Here is a 21443-nt window from a genome sequence, read left to right on the forward strand (position 1 = left end):
GTGGTTGCAGAATTAAATGAGATCATTTACATAAAGTATTCACCATGATGTTCAGCACCAGATAGGCACGGAAAGGACACGTTGTCTTCTTGTCATTAAGGAGCTGCATGGGAGAAGGCTGGATAATCCCTATTGAAACATTAGACATGCAGGATGTTGGTATCCTTTGTAACACAAAGCATTGATATTGACTCATAGCCTACATCCTCCTTGCCACTAGAACCTTCTTGTTGATGACTTACAACACAAGACTAGATTTAACTCCTAGGGAGTGAAACAAGTACAGAAACTCCTGTGCTTTTCTTGGAGAAAGAATCCTAACTGCTTGGTTTGAACACCTGTGGAACCCCATAAGAATGTCACTTTAAGAGTGTACATGCTGTTATGCAGAAGAGACTTTACCTGCCAGGGAGAAATCACCAGATCATACCCGCTTCTCATTGGCTGAATTTCTGCACGTTGAAGAAGCATCTCATGAAGGCTCTAGGCCACAGCATACACAGCATTGTACACATTGTAACTCCATTCAGTCATGATCGTGTCAAAAATCTGCCAAGGCAACCATCCCAAGGGGGCATTGGGTGGACAATTCTCCAGTGTTTTACAGTCAGGCTCAGAAATGGTGCAAGGAATAAAGGGGTACCACAACCTAGTGAGGTAAATGTCTTCTGGATATTTGGAAGGCTTAACTGTCTGGATACAATTTTCAAAGCCAGGAACCTCACTAGGGTGGTGTCAAAAAATGAGAGTCCCATGGAATGAGTCAAGGATGAAATCTCTCTCACTGTGGATAAAATCCCACTGTGATGTCGTGACCCAGACTTTCCATATCACTAAATACTCCCAAGTAGACAAGCTCAAGCTTACGAGAGAGTCGGCATCACCGTAAATGATAACCACATTCCCTTCTGTTTCCTTTACTTGCAAATCATATGGCCAGGTCCTTGAGGAATATGACCTTTCAGTGACAGGGATCATTTCCACAAAGGCTGCACAGATTCCATTCCGGTCCATCTCTCCTCTCAAGTCTGAGAGAAACTCAACACCTTTCTTGTCTTCCGAGATGACCAGCCCCACCCAGGTCCAACTGAAATGAAGCAGCAAAGAGACCATGCCAATGGCTAGAGATGTGTCCCTGGGGGCCAACTGATAGAGAGATGGAAACTGCTCATCATCATTCAGGATAAGATCAAAAGGACCATAAGTAAGCTAAAATGAAAGACAATTGGAAGCAATATGAGGACGAGGATTGGCAAAAACCACACTCTCAGTCCTGAAGGCTGTTCAGCAACACCTGGAAGTGGTAGAAGGGGACAATTGCTCATTTCATTTTCTAATCATTTTGCACTCCCTGAAAGCTCTCTAGAAAATAAGATCAGTAGATTTCCAGGAAACTGCTTTGTCTCCATCCCCCTCAACCTTCTCTCTACTCCAAAGAAAGGAAATGTCATACCCCACCAAGGTCCTGTACACGTACCCTTTGAGATCATATCCTTTGAGACATGCACAAACCCAGTCTCCTCCTCTCCTCCTATTTAGACACCTGAGAATGGCACCAAAGGAGACATGGTTTCATCTCTCCCCATCCCACCCAGCCTTACCTGTGGAAATTTGTACAGTTCCAACAGTGTTCCAATCTGGGCAGAAATTGTCAATGTGGTTCCTGTAAGGACCTCTAGAGACTTGCTCTCTCTCCTGCAGTCTTAATTAGGGATGTCCTTGCCCAACCCTGAGAGCCAAATCAGGGAACTCTCCAATGTCCTCTGTTCACTGGGCAGGGCATTATAGAGATCAAATCCCAGAGACATGTTGGGCAAAATATGAAGGTTCCTTTTGATTTCCTCAATGGCAAAAACCAAGCCCAGAACATACTGGTAGTTCTTGTACTGAAACCTGCATAGAGGGGTAGGGATCCTTAGGGAAAATACTCAAAATGATTTCCTTAAAATGCAATACAATGACTTCATTAAAAGGAATTTGCTATTGACTCGAACATCTGTGGCAACTGATGGCTTTCCTGAAACCTTATAATTTATAACTAAAGAAAATAACCTGACTCTAGCTGTGGAAGGTCCTTAGTGAATTCAACACTCGTGAAGGAAACTGGTTAAGTACACAAAAGAAAGTACAATGAATAGAAAAACAGATCACATTCAGAGTAGATTTGTAAATGGCTCTTTGGTTCAGGAGGCAAAATGCTTGTTTTTATGAGCACACCATTAACTCCTTCCTAGAAGAGCAACAATATTAGCATGAGATTGGAGATAGTCCTGGGGAGGAAGAATAATTGCAACTGAAATACACGTGACAAGCATAGACGCATGACATGAGCAGGTTGAGAATGGTGCAACAGAAAGCTGTCAATCAAATTGTCTAAGCCTCCGCCCCCTCAAACCTGTGCATCTGCAACCGTCAAAAACCAGGATACTAAGGTGAACTTCAGAGATCCAATGAAGGAGGAATCATCAACAGGCAGGAGCAATTGAAAGAATCTAGACGGAATCAAAGGACTAGAAACACTTAGGAATCTAAGAGACACAGCATTGTAAAGTTTAGAAAGCTTTTCATTCATTTCTTATTTAAAAAATATTAAATTAAAATTAATCATTAACATCTTTAACGGTACCTATTTCTGATAGCCCATATTGTCTTCATCTTTTCTACAGACTTTCTACACACAAATAACTCCTAAGAGTAAGAAAATTCTTTGCATTTCTATTGCCTGGGATCTGTAAGACCATCAAGAATAAAATAGAGCAGTCACTTGTACTTATTTCAAGTGTTCTATTATTTGAGGATTGATTAGTACCCTAGTTCATGCTCACTGCTTGTTAATGCTCCCCGTGTGCTTGTGAAGAATAGGTGTTCTTCACTTGTTGGGTATAGGGTTCGATGTGTATCCACTAAATCAAAGTTGCTAATTTGTTTTTCAAATACTCTATTATTAGATATATGTTATTCTTTGTCTCAGAGGAAAGTTGAAATTCTTCACTATGAAGATATATTATTTCTACTTCTCCCCTTCCACTGCCTCCTTCTCCTACACTTACCCCTCCTCCTCCTTCTTTTTCTTCTTGTCTTCTCCTCCTTCTCATTCTCCTCCTCTTCCTTCTCCTTCTTCCTTTCCTAGTTGAGGCTATATTATCTTCTCATGACATCGTGTGTAGTATAACAACGACTATATCTTCATGATCTGTTGAACTTATATACCAGTGAGAATTAAACACTTAATTCCTAATGATGCTTTTTTCCTCATCTGTTTTATCTCATATTATTATAGCGACCCTGCATTGATTTTTGATTGGTATTTTCCTAGCATACCTTTATATCTTCTATTTTATTTTGAATTTCTAGTTTTCCATGTTTTTTAGTTTTCACAAGTCCTGTAAACATGACACAGCTACATTAGTCATTGTCCCATCAAATTTAACAATGTGTATTTAACTAGAGAATTTATTCCATTTACATTTGTTGTGATTATTTATATCCCTGTTTTGTCCCCACTATCTATATGTTTTCCTTCTATTTTTTCGACAATTTTTATTATGTTATTTCCCTTTAAAATTTATTGATTTATACTTCTTTTCCGTATTCTATTGTATCTCCTCTATTTGGGTGAGAGTTATATTCTCTACTTCTATTTTACCACCAGCCCAGATTGCCTGAAGTGGATTTAATTTCTCATATCCTGAGAAATTTATAGACCCTTTAACTTTCAGTTTTACCCTCATGACTCGTTTTTGTTGTACAGTATTTTATTTCTCCTTTTTCTTTACTCTCTCTCATCATCTCCATATCTACCTTATCTGTCATGTTTTCTAGTTCCTTGTCTTTCTCTGCTGCATTCTGTTTCCTTCAGAATTCAAATTTAGTTTTGTATTCTCTCTTCTGTTGTAGAACCTGTCTATGGAGTTTTAAAACTCAACAGTTATGTCTTTTTCATCTCTAAAAGTTCTATAAAGCCCTTTGCCAAATATGTCAGTTCATTACTATAGTCTCATGTTTGATTTTGTTATGCCAATTTTTCTGGTTCCATTTTCTATAAACAGTTTATACACAGTTATTTTATATCTTGAAGTTGGTAAATCTAATATTTGAGGTTTCACTGTTTAAATCTATTGTTTTATTTTTAATTTTCTTATGTGTTGATTACACTTATCGACAATGGCATGTATTCCATATTTGTTTGGTGAACTTTGATTATGAGCTCATTTTTGTATGATTTTAATGTGTACAGAATGTAAGGTTTTAGTTTAGATCTTTTCCTCCAGAGAAGAATGTCACTGGTTTTGGCTTACAGTCGTGTGAGTTGACACGAAGCTAAGTGACATTTTTGTGTGACTCACAACTAATCTGTGACTCCCAGATTCATTCCCTCAAGTCACTTGTGACACAAAGACAAATCGTTTCATTAGAGGATCGTACTGACCTTTGACCACTGGGTGAATCCAAATTTGTCTAGTGCTTACAGTTTCCTTCTTCTGTCCTTTGAGATTTGGCTTACTTCATGTGAACTCAAGAATGCAATAAAATTATATTTTATGGAAGATATTGTTATGTGGAAGGAAACCTCTTCAAGGTATCTAGTCCTCCATACTCATAGTATTTCATTCTTTTGGGTACTCCTTTGGATTCATTTCTTTTAATAGAAATTCGTTCTTTCATTTGAAAAGAAAATAAATGTTAAAATCAAATGTGTGAGCTTGGGGGCATAGAAATAATTTACATGCTATTCAACAAAATGTGTTTATGATATAGAAAATTTTACAGACCAGTAATGTATGTATGGACTAAGTACATTAAACTTAAACTGAGAACCTCTATTTAGAACATATTTAATCAAACTTTAGGAGAAGAATCATTGAGAGGCACACTCGAAGACCATTCTGTTTCTGTGAGGTGCACACATACTATACGTATACCTGATGGTCATGTGACAAGCTATGATATGGCCAAATGTAGTTCAACTTAGTTCAGATGTGATATGATCAATTAAACTTGAAGAAGGCAGAGTGTCCAGAATGTCCAAAAGCCCCATGTGTTTCCAATATTAGAGCGTTAAATGCTGAGAACAAGGAAGAATGGTGCAGGTGTTGTAAAAATACATTGCAATCTCTAAAGAGCAGAGAGCAGCATCCATATTAAACTTATTGCAGATTGTGTGAGTTTTCTGAAAATAAAACACCTCTTTCTGAGGAAAAATGAAGAACTTTTGTGTGTCAGTTGGGGCCTCCAATTGCTGAGGTGGAGTTAGGATTACAAGAAGTTTATTGTGGCATAACACCTGTGAAGAATCAAAGGATTGGGGAGGGACAGCCCTCACACTGAGACACGGATTTTACTGCCTGTGAAATGAAAAAAAATAAGGAATATTAGGCAGGGGTGCTTCCAATCACAATATGCAGATGCCAGTCCTTCAGCCCCACCCGAAACCTACTGAATCAGAATATCTGGGGTGGGGTCCAGCACTCCTTCTGTGTTTTAACAAGCCCTGCAGATCATTCAGATCCTTAATCAAGTTTGAGGGTGACGGGTTTCAAAAAAAAGCACCACACCAAAGAATTGAACACTGAGAAAGTAAAACAATTGTCTAAGTACTTTGTGTTAATGTGATTTATAAAAAATGCAAAATACAGACAACTTTAAAGAATGTGCATAAAATTTAAAACCATCTTGACCCAAGTGCTTAATCTATACCTAGAGACACTGGATTTGGAGAAAAAGAAAAGAAGTAAAATACTAATTAATTTTTCATCTAACATTGAGGAGTCAGTGAGGCAAGACTTCAGATTCTGGGTTCTTCTTATTTCTCAAATTAAAAATAATGTAAAATAGGGTCCAGCCTTGTGGCGTAGTGGTTAAGTTTGCATGCTCTGCTTTGGTGGCCAAGGGTTCATGGGTTCGGATCCCTGGTGCGGACCTATGCTTCGCTCATCAAACCATGCTGTGGCGGTATCCCATATAAAGTAGAGGAAGATGGGCATGGATGTTAACCCAGGGCCAATTTTCCTCAGCAAAAAAAAAAAAAATCTAAAATAGAATGTGAAAAAGATCTATATATCCAACACAGTGAAGAAAAGTTTAATAAGAAAAATTACTTTAAATGGAGCAAAACTAGGAAAAAAGAAAAAAAACGAAGTACAAAAAAATAGAACCACAGAGATAATGCTACGTATATCAGTTATACTATACTGAAGTTACTTAAATCACTTTTTCAATATTGAATGTTACTCTACATTCCACGAAGACGTAGGAAACTAACACTGAACATAGATGCTGAAAGAAAGGGGATTGTCAGTAATAGTCCATACACGTGCTCACAAAAGTAAAGCCACAACTAATATGAAACTTTTATATATGAATGTGTATAATGGTACACATATCTGAAGGCAAAATATTTAGGGTCTAAAAGGTGGTTAGCAGTCAAAAAGTATATGTTCAATCATATATTAAAAAAAGGATTTTAAAAATATGAAGTAAAGTGAACCTAACTACAACCATAGTAAGAGTATTCAACTAACTTCTCAGTCTTTGTCCAAAAGAAAGTCAATATAGGAATCGTATATATTGTTAATCTTGATTTATCATTAATTATTTTTGGAGCACACACACATACATATGCCTGCATATAAATCTCAAACGTCCTACTCCGAAGCAAAGAAATAATATTATTATAAAATTAGGTCCTATCCTCGTCCAGCAAGCAATTTCTACATAGTAATCAATTCCTGAAGCCACCAGAAGAGAGATACATGGCCAACCACAGAAATTCTGACTCAATAGCTCATCAGAGGAACAGGCAGATTTGAAATCCAGTTCCTTAACCAACTTGCACGCAAAAATGCTCATTAAATGCCAACGTATCTTAAACAAATCAGACAATTTATAAGCCAATAATCACTCTCATGAATAACTCTTTGATGAAACAGGAAATCAAACCAATGATTAGAAAGGAGTAGCAAGGAGCCTTGGAGAGAGAGGAGAGAGAAAGGAAGAAGAGAAGAAAACTGTCTGTTCTGAAAGAAAATATCTGAGCATTAAATATCTTGAATAGTAAATAAAAATGAAAGTGAGTGAATTAAACTCTCAACTCAAAACAAGGAGAACGGAGAAAGAAAACATAAAAAATAACTTGGAAAAAGAGACTGAAGCAGAATTAAGAGTATAAAATAAATATAAAATATGTCCAGAGGAAAAGTAATCAGTTACTCTGATTCTTTGGGAAGCTCAATAAAATAGGCATCATTCAGACAAGTCTTATAAAGAAAAACTATTTGAGGAAGACAAACATCAACAACATTAGGTGAGAAAATGGGACCAGGAGCGAAGTCAGAGAAAATGTTGTGCATCTGCACATGGAGATGTCTTTTGGGATCTCAGTGATAAAGCTGTTTTTTAAATGAAACTGGAATTACTCAAACTGGCTCAAATAGAAAATAGAAAGTTATACAAATGTTCTTTATGGGTTCCAGATAGTTTTTAAGAAAGAAAACTACAAATATATGGTGGGTTGGATGCATTTACAGATGAATTGTTTCTAAAACGTAAGAATAGATATTTACTCTACCAGGAAACTCTTCCAGAATATAGAATAAGAAGGTATATCTCTATTAATTATGAAGTTAACATGAGCCTGTTACCAGCATCAAAAAGAAGATGTGAGCAAGGAATCATCTTAAACAAACTTTAGAAATTAGATAAACTTTTAATATCCTCACATTTAATGTCCTCACCTTCTGCCAGGAAATAACACAATATGCTCATGAAGTATGTAAAGCATTTGATAAAATTCAGGATCCACTTCTCTAAAACACATTCTTTTTGGAGGACACCTCCTTAACATGCTTTTGTAAAAATAACTAACACCAAAACAGAAGCCCTCTCGAGTCCTTTCTTAAAACAAAGACACTAAATCACAACTACAGATGGGTGAGGGGCAGGCACACAGGATCACCCCCACCCAGGGACTCCTCTGTACAGGCTGGGATTCTTCCCCCAACAGATCTGAAGGTAGAGCACTATACAGCAGCAGATGAGGCAGAAGCAAGGGCAGAGACGGTGGAATATGTTGGTGGAGAGTGCTGTCTCATAAGCTTCCAACCCTAAAAATTGGACACTAAAAGGAAGAAAACTGGAAAATATAAAAACACTGTTCTTCTCTTTGAAGTAAGCAACAAAGTCAGTGGGACGAGACAGAGATAATAATGGACAGTTTTGGGAAGGTGGGGATGCCGGGGAAAGACAGGACGGGTGATGCAGAGCGCCTTGGTGTATCCTTCCACAGATCCCATAGGCATCATTCGTCATAATAATCAAGCAGAATATAAATAAAGAGGCACTTACCACTGCAAAGTGACACCCTTGCTAGGCTTCTTGATCCCTCTGTGTAAGAAATAAGTATAAAGGGGGAAAAACCCACCAATAACCACATCTCCATCCTTGTATGCACTGGGTTACATTCTCAAAAAGCTGTCAGGATAAGCAAAATGATACACAAAGAGAGGAAACTGCAGCAACAGGAAGAAGAAAATCAAAAGGAACATCTTAGAAGCCTCTGCAAAGCCCTGTGTCTGCGTGAGGTGTGAGGCAGCAGAAGCAGAGGTGGAACATGCAGCCTAAGGAGATATCTACACTTGTCACGTATAGTAACACACACACACATTCACACACATATGTGTATATGTGGTTTTTGTGGACTGAAAAAGCAATTCTAATGCCCTCTGACTCCTTTCAGCAGTCTCTTCATCTCCCCTGGTGAGATCCAGACCCCACTCTGCCGCGGGGCTCTGCATCTGAGGTCCTGTGTCCAGTTGAAAAACACCAGTTGGAAAACATGTTTGAGGAACATCCTCTCCAGCCTTAGGCACTATGATTTCATCCACGTCCATGGATAGTAAGGCTCTAGGGACCACCTCCTCTTGGGCAGATGGGGTCCCAAACCTTTGTCAACAAGCTATCCACATGAATGCCATTTGTGATGTTGCAAAATAACTGCATCAGAGGATGTGATATCAAGTGTAAGGTGAAAGGTTCAGAAAGTATCCATGTCAGTCAGGGCTCAGCCAAGGACGTTCCAGCATCTCTCCTTCCAAAGTCAAAGATAGGCAGGGGCAGCTTCATATGCCCAGGGCCCAGGACAGCCACAGGACATTCCATGTGGGACCCATGCAGGGCTGCACACCAATCATGAGTGCAGAAACACCACAAGCACATGAGTCCCTGCCTGGGGAAGCAATAGTCAGTCTCAATTCAGAAAATTCCAAATCCATAGCTCAAGATCAATGCAAAAATACAGCTACATTTTTGATTCTTAAAAATCTTCCTCCTTTCCTCTTCCTCAGTTCTTTTAACCTTGTTAATCCCAGGGATCAATATGGTGTGATCATCCACTTCTACACCTTCGGCATTAGTTTCCTCCACTATTTATGCTGTTATGAGAACATGGGACTATGTGGGAAATTCCTTTATTTTTTCATCCTAAATTGGAGGATACAAGCTGGAACACACCTATGTTCCCATCACCCCAAACATCAATGACAAGGGCCACATCTATACATCTATCTGGCCCTGGAGCACAGGACACTTTTATGGCAGGAAAATTATTATTCTGTATGATACTGTAATGGTGGGCACAGGATACATTTCCCAAAACCCACAGAATGTACAAGACAAAGAGTGAACCCTAACGTAAACTATAGTTCTTAGTTAACAATAATGTATTGATGGTGCTCAGGGCAAGCTACCACAGGAGGCACAACTCTGGTATGCAGATTGTTTTGAGCTGAAGACAATAGGGACTCAGAGAACTCAGGGATAATATTTGAGTTTCCCCTCCCAAACTGCCTAAAGTATTTAAAACGAAAGATCTGTTTCAGGAAGGAGTTATTATCATGATGGTTGTAAATATAACATAGGATAGAGGTTACAATAGGAAAGGCACCAAGCCTCTTTTATCAAAAACTCTGTCTCTCCCTGACCACATTATCTATAGATGACCCTGAAAAGAATTGTATTCCTGGCCTCTGAAGTCCCAGACCACTACCCACCCCCAACACGTTCCTCGCCTTTAGCTGCAGTACTTAAGCGGGCAGCTTAGACAGAGGGACGAGTTGCTCATTTCTGAGTTTCTCCCATGCGTACATGTTATTAAACTAGGTATTATTTTCTCCTGCTAACCTGTCTTGTTAATTATTTGGCCAGCCATAAGAACCTTAAGGAAAAGGGCAGAGGGTGATTCTTCCTCTTCCCCCGACAGTATCAATCTTGGTTCCTGAATTATAGCTGGTATACCACGCTAATGCAAGATGTTAATAATTATGGAAACCGTGCGTGTGAGCAGGGAGGAGGAGTATATGGGTACTCTGTACTTTCATCTCAATTTTTTCGTAAATCTAAAACAGATCCAAAAACATAACATCTATTAATTATTTAGTTTACCAATCTGGTAGCCACTGGCCATATGTCATTAGTGAGCATTTAAAATATGATTAGTCCAAATTGAGATATGTTATGAGTGTAAAATATGCATGGATTTAAAAAAAATTTGTATGACAAAGTGAATATAGAACATCTCAAAGATAATGTTTATACTGGTTATATATTGAGATCATAATACTTCTTGACATACTGGGTTAAGTAAAATATATTATTAAGATAAAAATATTAAAGTTACATGACTACTGAGTCGGGAATTGCAAAATGCATCCAATACACACAGACATGAGACTCTGGATGAGACAAGGGCTTCTAGATTTTGCAACCACCACATAAACTTATGACTTACCACACTGAAACCCACCTCCTCTGACTTGAGACAACGCTACTGTTATGGGTTGAGTTGGTCCCCCCAAAATGTAGAAACATGTACAGAAACATGTATAGTGAACAGAAATGTTACTGATTTTTATGTTGATTTTGTATCCTTTACTGATTTCATTGATTAGGTCTTAGTTTTTTGGGAAAAAACGTCATAACGTCATCTGCAAATTGAGACAATTATAATTGTACTTTTCATATTCTGATGTCTTTTATTTTCTTTTTCTTCCCTGATTGCTCTGGCTAGCACTTCCAGTACTATGTTGAATAGGAGTGGTGAGTGTGGGCCCCTGACAATCTGTAAGAACCTGTTTTAGCTCCAAGTCCACCTACCAGTCCATCTCAGGACACAGTTTGTCTTAGTCAACCAAACAAAAATTCACAAAGGCTAATCTCACCTCTCACCTTACCATACCAGGATTGGGCACTCAGACCCATTCAAACTACAGCTTAGTGGTCCCCAGGCCTCAAAGATCCCCTCCGCTCAGTCCTTACATCAAACACACAACTCCAGTTTCCTGCCAACTGCTGGTACACACACATTCTACATTAAGATAGTACCACTTGCCACACAATTCATCCTGGTGGGAGCCATGTTCCACATCCCACTTGCAAGCCTGTGTTCACCTTCTGGTGCTGATCTCGGTCCACTTCCGGTGCACGTCTTGGTTCACTTCTGGTGCAGTCACAAGTGCTCCATCGACGGCCTGACTCTGAACAAGCAGGAAGTCCAGCATCTAGTCTGTTGAAAAGATGCCAGGACAGCGGCTAACATTTTGAGATCCATGGTCTCCCTACCTATCCCCTCGTCTGAAGTCTAGCACGCTCTTACCCTTAACCTCATGATGACAAGTCAAGGGACTTTGTGGAAACCCTTCAGGTTGGGCAACAGCGGGACCTGGGACTTTTGGGTCGCTGGAATAACCCAAAGCTGATCCCTTGTTGGGTGGAGGAAGTGAGAATTTGGGCTCAGGGTTTCAATGTCTTTGAACAAGTCTAGCCTAATGCTATGTATGCCGATCGAATATATAGTGGGTTTTTTTCTTCTTTGTATGTGTAGATGTATTAGTTCTAGATGTATCATGTTGTCATGTCCTTCCTTGGCACAGCCACGTTAAGTTTCCATCTAGATATTTACATACAAAGACATATTGCAACTCTGTAACCTCTCTTTGCATTCTTGCAGACAAAATTCCCCTATGAAATATCTATTTACAAACCATAGTTAAGTGTTTCCATACATCCATTTCCTCAGACAAAAATAATATTGGGGCCTGCCCATGTGGCATAGTGGTCAAGTCCCCGTGTTCTGATTTCGTGGCCTGGGGTTCACTGGTTCTGATCCCGGGCACAGGCCTATGCACCACCAGAGATTTAATGCACCACTCCTCAAGCCATTCTTGAGGAGTGGTGCATCCCACAGAGAAAAATTAGAGGAGACTTGGCTCAGATGTTAGCTCAGGGGCATTCTTCTTCCCTAAGTGATAATGTGGATAACAATGTTGATGGAGAAGTAGATAACTGAAAATTCACTCTTGTCTTTGTCAAGTGCATCTGGGTAAAGGGTACCTTGGAATCATAGGACATTAAAACTCAAAAACACTTTTCAAGCTCTTCATAATGAAGATGAAGAAAATCTAAAGAGGTTAAACTATTTGACCAAGATTAATTCCTGGAACTAGAGTGAGATCCTCTAATTCTCAGTAGGTACATTGTCATAACATCTCTAGCACTAAATAACCAAGAGAGGGAAGTCTGTTGACTTCCAGGTAGAAAAGTTTCCCCTTCACGTTTTGTTTTCTCTCTCTTAGATGATTGCTTTGTCCTGACAAAGAATTTATTTGGTGTTTATGCTACACTTCAGAAGAGGAAAATGCTCCTGGTAAACATTATTGTGATTCAGTGTGGCACCAGAGAGCCCAGTCATTTAAAAATGAGACTAGAAAGAATAAGGTAAATAATATTAGAGAAGAAGAGAAAAATCTATTATTTTAGTGGGAAATAACTTATAAAATTTAGAATTTTAAATAAGTTGACTAATGTGAAAAGATATTAGATAACCATATAAAAAATATCTTTATATTAGCAAGAACTATTTTAAACTTATAAGTAATTATTCTAATCTTAGGAGAAATAAAATATTTAAAGTAATTGGATTTATGCAACATGATGCCATATGTAGTTATATAATTTATAAGTTATGTAAGATAAATGAAGAAGATTATAAAGATATACCAAAGGACATAAAAGCTCTGAAGAAATGGAGAGATATACTACAATTATGAATGAAAATAATATCCATTTTTCAAGCATCATTCAGATTCACTGTATTTAAAATCAACTTTTAAAATGATACAGTAATTGTTTTATAGACAAGAAGATATCCCTTTGCAAAATAAAACACTGGACCATCGACTAACATTATTCACAAGTAAATCACTCCAAATGGATTATAAGGGCTAAAATTAAAAGTAGAAATGCTCAGTGCATAACAGTGGTGGATGACAATACAGGAGAATATCCATGATCATAAAATTAGTAAAGTTATTCTTAATATATATTCTTAAAGATGTGTTGTTGTCATTTACTAGTGTCCAATTGACCAAAGCAATTTACAAGGCCAAGTCCACACGGAGTCAAAGTGGGAGGGTTCTACCAAAACACACAGATGGAGGGAGAGAACTGATGTGTGGGCATTTATGTAAGATACCGCAGATAATTTTAGAGAAAAATTAATCTGAGGTAATATTCATATTTGTGTGTTTGTGCATTTGAATGCCCGAGGATCATTGTACAAAGCCAAAAGATATGTAAAGCAATAAATTAATTTGAGATGTAAGGTAAATTTACTTGGTATTTTTTGTGTGTGTGTGTGAGGAAGATCAACCTTGAGCTAACATCCATGCTAATCCTCCTCTTTTTGCTGAGGAAGACCGGCTCTGAGCTAGCATCTATTGCCAATCCTCCTCCTTTTTTTCCCCAAAGCTCCAGTAGATAGTTACATGTCATAGTTGTACATGCTTCTGGTTGCTGTATGTGGGACGCGGCCTCAGCATGGCCAAACAAGTGGTGCGTCGGTTCACACCCGGCATCCGAACCCGGGCCTCCAGTAGCAGAGCGCACGCACTTAACTGCTAAGCCAAGGGGCTGGCCCTTTACTTGGTACTTAAAGTCTGCTTGCAAAAATTTGGTAGTTTATTTTTCAGGTGTATGCAAATTCTGGTGAAAAAAATATATATATTGATTATTTTCACCTGAACCAGTTGTATTCCTTAACCCTCTTGATGGGTTTCCCTCTGGCCTCAGGAAGTTAATGTAGCACTTGGGGGCAAAGATGCAGCCTAATAGCTCCACACTGGAGAACAAGATGGACAGGCTCTCCACGGCCACCATTATCTTGCCCTTGGTGTAGTGGCAGACGGGGAGGAAAGTGACCCAGACGCTGCAGAACACCAGCATGCTGAACGTCAGGAACTTGGCTTCATTAAAGGTGTCAGGCAGGTTCCAGGCCAGGAAAGCCACAGTGAAGCTGCCCAGGGCCAAGGAGCACAGGTATCCCAGGACACAGTAGAAGGCAGTGACTGAGTCCTTGTTGCACACGATGATGAAGTGGCCGTGTTCAGAGTGTGCATCTGTGTCAATGAAGATGAAGAGGTTCCCAGCCAGATCCAACTGAGACTCAGCTGGATAAAGGAGCAGATGGGAATGATGAAGTTAGGTGTCCCTGACACCAACCACTGCCACATCCTTCTCCCTTGTACAGTGACCTTGAAGGCCACCACAACAGTAATAGTTGTGGCCAAGACAGTGGAAAGAGCCACAATAAAAACAACTCTAATTGTGATTAGTTGAATAATGTAGGTGGTTGTGTTGGGTCAGCCGATGAAGAGTAAGGAGCAGAGGAAGCAGAGGGTGAGGGAGATGAGCAGGATATAGCTGAGATTCCAATTCTTGGCCTTGATTACAGGAGTGTCTCGGTGCTTCACAAAGACCCCAGGGACCACTGCTGTGACAACAGAGAAACAAGGAGCTGTGCAAGCCAGAGTCTTCCCTAAAGAATCTTCAAATGCCAGAAATGTCACAACTTTCAGCAGGCTGCGATTTCTCTCATTGTTTGCATACTGGCTTCCTGGACGCCCTATACGTTGATCTCTATTTGAAAAGGAAAGGAAAGTCTTGGTGTTTCAGTCAGCCACTCTTCCATATTCCCAAGACAAAAAACAAAATCTCATTGGCATTATAGGGCCCACAGCCCACACCTTATTTGGTTGTGAGACACAAAGTTGCAGACACTTACGTTAATAATATTCACATTAAACAGTCCCGTCCTATGTCAGAATGCTCTTAGCTTCAAGTAAGTGATAATCCACCTCCAAAAGTTCCAAGTTTGGGTCTTGTGTTAGTTGGATGTGTCCATAAACTTGTGGGTTTAGGGGCGAATATTTTAGGTGGTGGGGATTTTGCAACACACCAGTGAGGTACTGGGAAATTGAGGCAGGGAAAGCACGGCGGAGCATCAGGGACATCAAGTGCTTTACCACTGTGCTCACCTAGAGCTCAATCGCTCTGGGGAGCACTGTGAGACAAGAAGAACACATGGGAAAAAGTCATCTCAGCTGAGGATGAGGCAGCTGCAACACATACGCAGGCATGTCCATCAGCCATCATTCAAGGGCTGCGCCCTGGGCTATGAATTTGTATTTGGCAAACTTTTACTGTAAAATGACAGAGGACAAATATTTTAGGCTTTGTGGGCCATAGGGTCTCTGCCACAACTACTCAACTCTGACCTCGGAGCATGAAGCAGCCATTCTTATTGTTGAAAGTGGGCATTCTTTTCTCTTTCCTTATTTCTACAAATAATATTAGAACAATGCAATTACCGTAATTACAGCTTTTCTTTTTGACTCACTTTTCTATATAAATCTTGTTTTTCGATTTTTCTAACTCGATTTTTGTTTCATAAAAAATGTAGTAAAATTCTTAACTTTCAAAGTAAATTCATTTGATAAAGTGGTTTGAATTGCGTTAAAGCTAAAAATTATTTAGACAAGGATACAGACTTTTGTAATATTCAGACATTCCATTTGGGAAATTTAATGGCGCTAAATTTATTCATTTTCTTTTGCATTTCTCAAACACATTTTTAGCCAAAATTAAAACTATACTTCGCATAGCATACAGTAACTACCTACTCAGTACACTTCCTCCATTATGCCTAGCTATTAGAACACCAATTTTGAGTGAACTAAGACAATTGTGACAGATCTAAGCTAATTTTTGCCAGAGTGTGCTCCACCTCACTTGTGGGTTATGCGCCATGGACAGAAATCAATGACAATCTGATTGTATGGTCTCTTTCTTGCACTAAATTAAACGTGCATCAAATAGGATGCTATAGCCCATTCTTCCTCTTTCTTTCCCATGTGGATGATGAGCAGTGGCAGACACTTGTAAAAATAAAATCCAACACACTAAGCATATTGCAGCAAAAGTTATATGGAGACTGAGTCTTTGTTATCAAAAGGTTGATAGAAAAAAGTAATCTTTGCATCTGTCTATTTCTGAAATTCTTGTAACAAATAACAAATGTCATGATTTAAGGCCACTATGAGGTTCTCTATCACTTTCAGCTGAACACATTCTAATTAATGTACTTTGTGCATTACATTTTACTGTTTTTGAGAGTGAGAAATGAGATTTTAATACTGCATTATGAAACACTTTACTATTGAAATGTAGGAAAGTCATTACTATTGAAACATTATTTTATCTTTTATTTATTTATTTATTTATTTATTTATTTATTTATTTATTTATTTATTTATCTTTTGATTGAGGAAGATTAACCCTGAGCTATCATCTATGTCAGTCTTCCCCTATTTTGTATGTGAGTTGTCGCCACAGCATGGTTGCCGAGTGGTGTAGGTCTATGCCTAGGATTTGAACCCATGAACCCAGGCCACCAAAGTGGAGCACGCTGAATTTTAACCACTACACCACAGTGCCGGCCTGTTATATTATTTTAGATCCCCCAATTCATTAGATATTTTTGCATTCTAATTTAAAATATTTTTTTGGATTACGTAAGTAAACACAGAAGCAGATTCCACTGGTTGCGTATTCATGACCCATCTGTCCCCTTCCTACCAGCAGCTCAGTTGTGCTTTGACATTCAACTTCTTCCATGAGGCCATGTGATTGAGGGGAGGTTGACAGCTCTAAATCAATTATAGTTGGCCCCACTGGGAGGATGTCTTTTTGAGTGACTCTTACAAAGTCAGGGGGAATAGATGCCCACAGTTTTTCATCTTTCTGCTCACTTGCTATAGTATAATACTTTAAACAGCTCAGCCTCTGAGACCATAAGGAGCCCAGCCTGTAGCCAACGCTGAGAACCAAAGATGACAGAGCAAATTATGAGAATATCTTGTGTGCTTGATTATAGTTTTGAGCTGGTGAATTCTCTAATCCTGGAGTCATTCTATCACTGGCCTTCTTTTGTTAAATTGTTTCACTATTTTTTTGTAAAAAGTGATATTTATGACAACATTCATCAAGTAAATAACAAATGGAATAAAACATATTTCCTTCTCCATCTTTATAATGCAAAACTGTGCTTTACTTTTTATGGCACAAGCAATCATTGTAGTAAAGTAGTCTGGTCTTTTTTATGGGATATAATAAATATTTTTTAAAAGACACATTTAGTTTTTTTTCTTTTTAATTTATAGCCAGATGCGTTCTAACAACAAACATAATTTTTAAACATGCTCTCCCCTTCAGCACATTTTTTATTCTGTAATATGTTATTTCATGCATTATTTTACTGGACAGAACATTTAGCAATGTCAAGAGATTACTTTGGTAATAAGTATGTATGAATTGTTTGTTGTTTTGTTTGGTAAGACTGGAATATTATACTTAAATATGATGGGTTTTTTTTTTCGTTATTTACCTATTCCATCATCATCCATGATAAGTCTTTTATCATCTCATTCCAGCCATATTAGTCTAATTCCAAATGTCTAAATATGCCACATAAAATATTTTAAAAACACTTAATTGAGGTATGACTGACATACAAAAAGCTGTACATATTTAATGTATACAATTTAATGTGTTTGGAGATAATATACACCCGGGAAACCATCACTACAATCAAGTCTTTAAACTTACTCATCATCTCCAAATGTTTCCTCCTGTCCTCTTTATTTTTTTAATTTAACTTCCTTTTTTAAAATACTTTTTTTCTTTTGAGGTGGGAAGACAACATAAATCTACCCTCCTAGTAAATTTTTAAGTCTACAATACAATATTGTTAACTGTAGGCCCATGTTGGGCAGTAGGTCTCCAGAACTTATTCATCTTGCATAAACTTTGTTGTTCAAACTTCTATTGCCAAGAATTCCCTCTTCATCTTGAAATGACAAATCCCCACATATTTTTAAAAACTCAACAAAACATTGGCTTTCCCTGAAGAATTATCTGACTTATCCAAGTAAGACTATCTACACTTGTTGACTCTGCTAACCTCTAACTACCTTTACTATGGCACTTTTCAAATTGCCCTGCTATTCTTTTTTCACATGTAACTTACTATGATTTCTTGGAAAGCAGGGCCTTTATCTTATCAAGTTTGCATGCTCAGTTCATTGTTCATATCTTCTACTAGAGTAATAATAATATAATATATCCATTCATTTATTGCATCTTTAGTTCCGGTTTTTGCACACCTACTATGTGTAAGGCATAGTGCTCGTCACCTGGGTGTAAAGATATGAATAGGGGGCATGTCCTAAGACACCCACACTTACTTCCATCATAATTCCATGTGTGTTATTCTGTGATCAAGATGAGTATATGGTGCTACGGAATCTCTAAGTGTTTGCCTAACACAACATGTGGTTTAAGAGCTGTATTCCCTTGAGAAGAGCTGCTTCAGCAGAACCTAACAATGTGAGTATAAAGAAGCCAGATCAAGGTAACTCCCAACATGGGAATGATGTATTGATTACCTAAATGAATGTATTGAATGAGTGAATGAAATAGTTGAAAATAAAGAAGAAATGTGACGCTATTGGTTAATCCCAGACCCTTTACATTTTATTGGAAACAAAGAAGGTCTGAGAGAAAGTGATTGTAATTATGTAATTTTGCCAGTTCATACCTGTCTGATTACATATTTCTCTCTCTGGGCACAATACACAGTCAAAGCAGCAGGTAGCTCTCTTCCTGAGGGATTTTCCTGAATCCTGGCTGACAGAACATCCTACACCCATAGGGGGGAGTTTGAAAGAAGAGAATTATTGATAATACTGAACAATACTATATAATTGGATAATATTTTATTATTTTATAATATTGAATAATTGATAATATTGTTTAAATTATCTCACAAACTATCCTAAAGGTCACCTCTAAGATGTGACATGATTGATGCACCCAGGGAAAGCAAAATAAAATCAAGATCAATCTGCAGAAAAGAGTTCCCAACGTGAAGACATATAATGATTTAAAACATTTTCCATCTCAATGACTAGGACACTTGTTTGTTTTAAGCAAATGGGGCATTTGAACATGAATCATATTTGTTATTGCCAAATGTGATTCTGAATATGATATTCCTGGATTACTTTTTTGAACTATAAGCAGATTTTACCTTAATAATAAATAATATTTAAATTCATACAATACATTTACATGAGAATTATTTGATTAGTACAAATTGCAATTATTGAATTTATTTAATAATATATTTAATGTCAGGTAGATTCTACACCAAAGACACATGGACAGGCTTGAATGATATAATATAGCATCTTGAGGGATGGCTTACAAGACTGAGTTTTAAAGGGAAATCCGATGAAGAGGAAGAATGTAGTTCCTGGAAGAGCAAAAGGAATCTTTTTTTCTGACGGTGAATTTTTCTACAAGAATGTATGAAGGTGGGATGAAGAGATGGAAATATGAGGAATATTAATAAAATATTGAAATATTAAAAAAAAACCTTAATGTCAATTCTTTTGATTCTAGTTAAATAGAATAAAATCTGTTTTCTGGAAGAAAATCAAATGGCCAAAGACAATTTGAACTGTATCTACAAGTCATCAAAAGTCTAGATCGTCAGCATCTGTTATGTCTTCAAGGCACAATGCATGCAGAGCAAGAAATTTGCAAGCAATGAGATTGACAGTTTTTCAGCTTAAATGGGAATTTAAATCATCAATTTTTTATCACCTCATCCTATTAAATTGGTAGCCTCACTGTCCTGCCTGTAGTATATAAAGCATTTCAAAATTCAGGAATATCTCCTTAATTAAAAGTGTCCCTTCAATATCTCTAGGACAATAAGAAAAATTATATCAATTAATTGGGATTTTGCTATGAGTTAAATAATTTCACGGTTGTTTTCATATGTGGTCTCCATCTTGTGATGCAGATGAAGAATTAATCCAAGATTGAGTTTTCTGCAAGCTTTTTGAATCCCACAGCTCAGTCTATCAGCTCCTCATGTATAATGAAACCTTGACCACGTGGATCCTGGGGAACAAACTCTCTTACTTTCACCTGAAGTCCAAGACCTTTAGGAAAATCATATAGTTCAGAATCTCATGCTGTGACACAGAGTTTCTTTTCTCATCCAGTGACACATGAGCTCCAGTGCTGTTTTGTTTTTTTATTTGTATTTATTTATTTATATTTTATTGATGTTTTAATAGTTTTTAACATTGTGAAATTTTGGGTTGTACATTTTTGTTTGTCCATCACCATATATATGCCTCCCTTCACCCTTTGTGCCCACCACCATTGCCCCCGGTAACCAAAATACAATTTTCTCTGTCCATGTGTTGGTTTATATTCCACATATGAGTGAGATCATACAGTGTTTGTCTATGTCTGGCTTACTTCACTTAACATAATACTCTCCAGGCTCATCCATGTTATTGCAAATGGGACGATTTTCTCTTTTTTTATGGCTGAGCAGTATTCCATTGCGTATATATACCACATTTTTGATCCAGTCGTCAGTCGAGGGACACTTAGGTTGCTTCCACTTCTTGGCTATGGTGAATAATGCTGCAATGAACATAGGGGTGCATAAGCCTCTTTGGATTGTTGATTTCAGGTGCGTTGGATAGATTCCCAGTAGTGGGATGGCTGGATCATAGGGCATCTCTATTTTTAATTCTTTAAGGACTCTCCATACCGTTTTCCATAGAGGCTGCACCAGTTTGCATTCCCACCAGCTGTGTATGAGGGTTCCTGCTTCTCCTCATCCTCTCCAACATTTGTTGTTTTTTGTCTTGGTGATTATAGCCATTCTAACGGGCATGAGGTGATATCTTAGTGTTGTTTTGATTTGCATTTCCCTGATGATTAGTGATGTTGAACATCTTTTCATGTGCCTATTGGCCATCTGTATATCTTCTTTGGAGAAGTGTCTGTTCATTTCCTCTGCCCATTTTTTGATCAGGTTGTTTGTTTTTTTGTTGTTCAGTTGTGTGAGTTCTTTATATTTTATGGAGATCAACCCCTTGTCAGATACATGTTTTGCAAATATTCTCTCCCAGCTGGTGGGTTGTCTGTTCATCTTGATTCTGGTTTTCTTTGTCTTGTAGAAGCTC

General features: G+C 37.9%; 1 pseudogene; it reads right to left on the reverse strand.

Moving 5' to 3' along the window:
• Positions 1 to 1703: 1703 nt before the first annotated feature.
• On the reverse strand, positions 1704 to 16137 carry LOC147911505 (vomeronasal type-2 receptor 116-like; annotated as a pseudogene).
• Positions 16138 to 21443: the final 5306 nt, after the last annotated feature.

Source organism: Ceratotherium simum, unplaced genomic scaffold (assembly GCF_057802395.1).
Source record: "Ceratotherium simum simum isolate JZ-2026a unplaced genomic scaffold, ASM5780239v1 HiC_scaffold_43, whole genome shotgun sequence".
NCBI classification, from domain to species: Eukaryota; Metazoa; Chordata; class Mammalia; order Perissodactyla; family Rhinocerotidae; genus Ceratotherium; species Ceratotherium simum.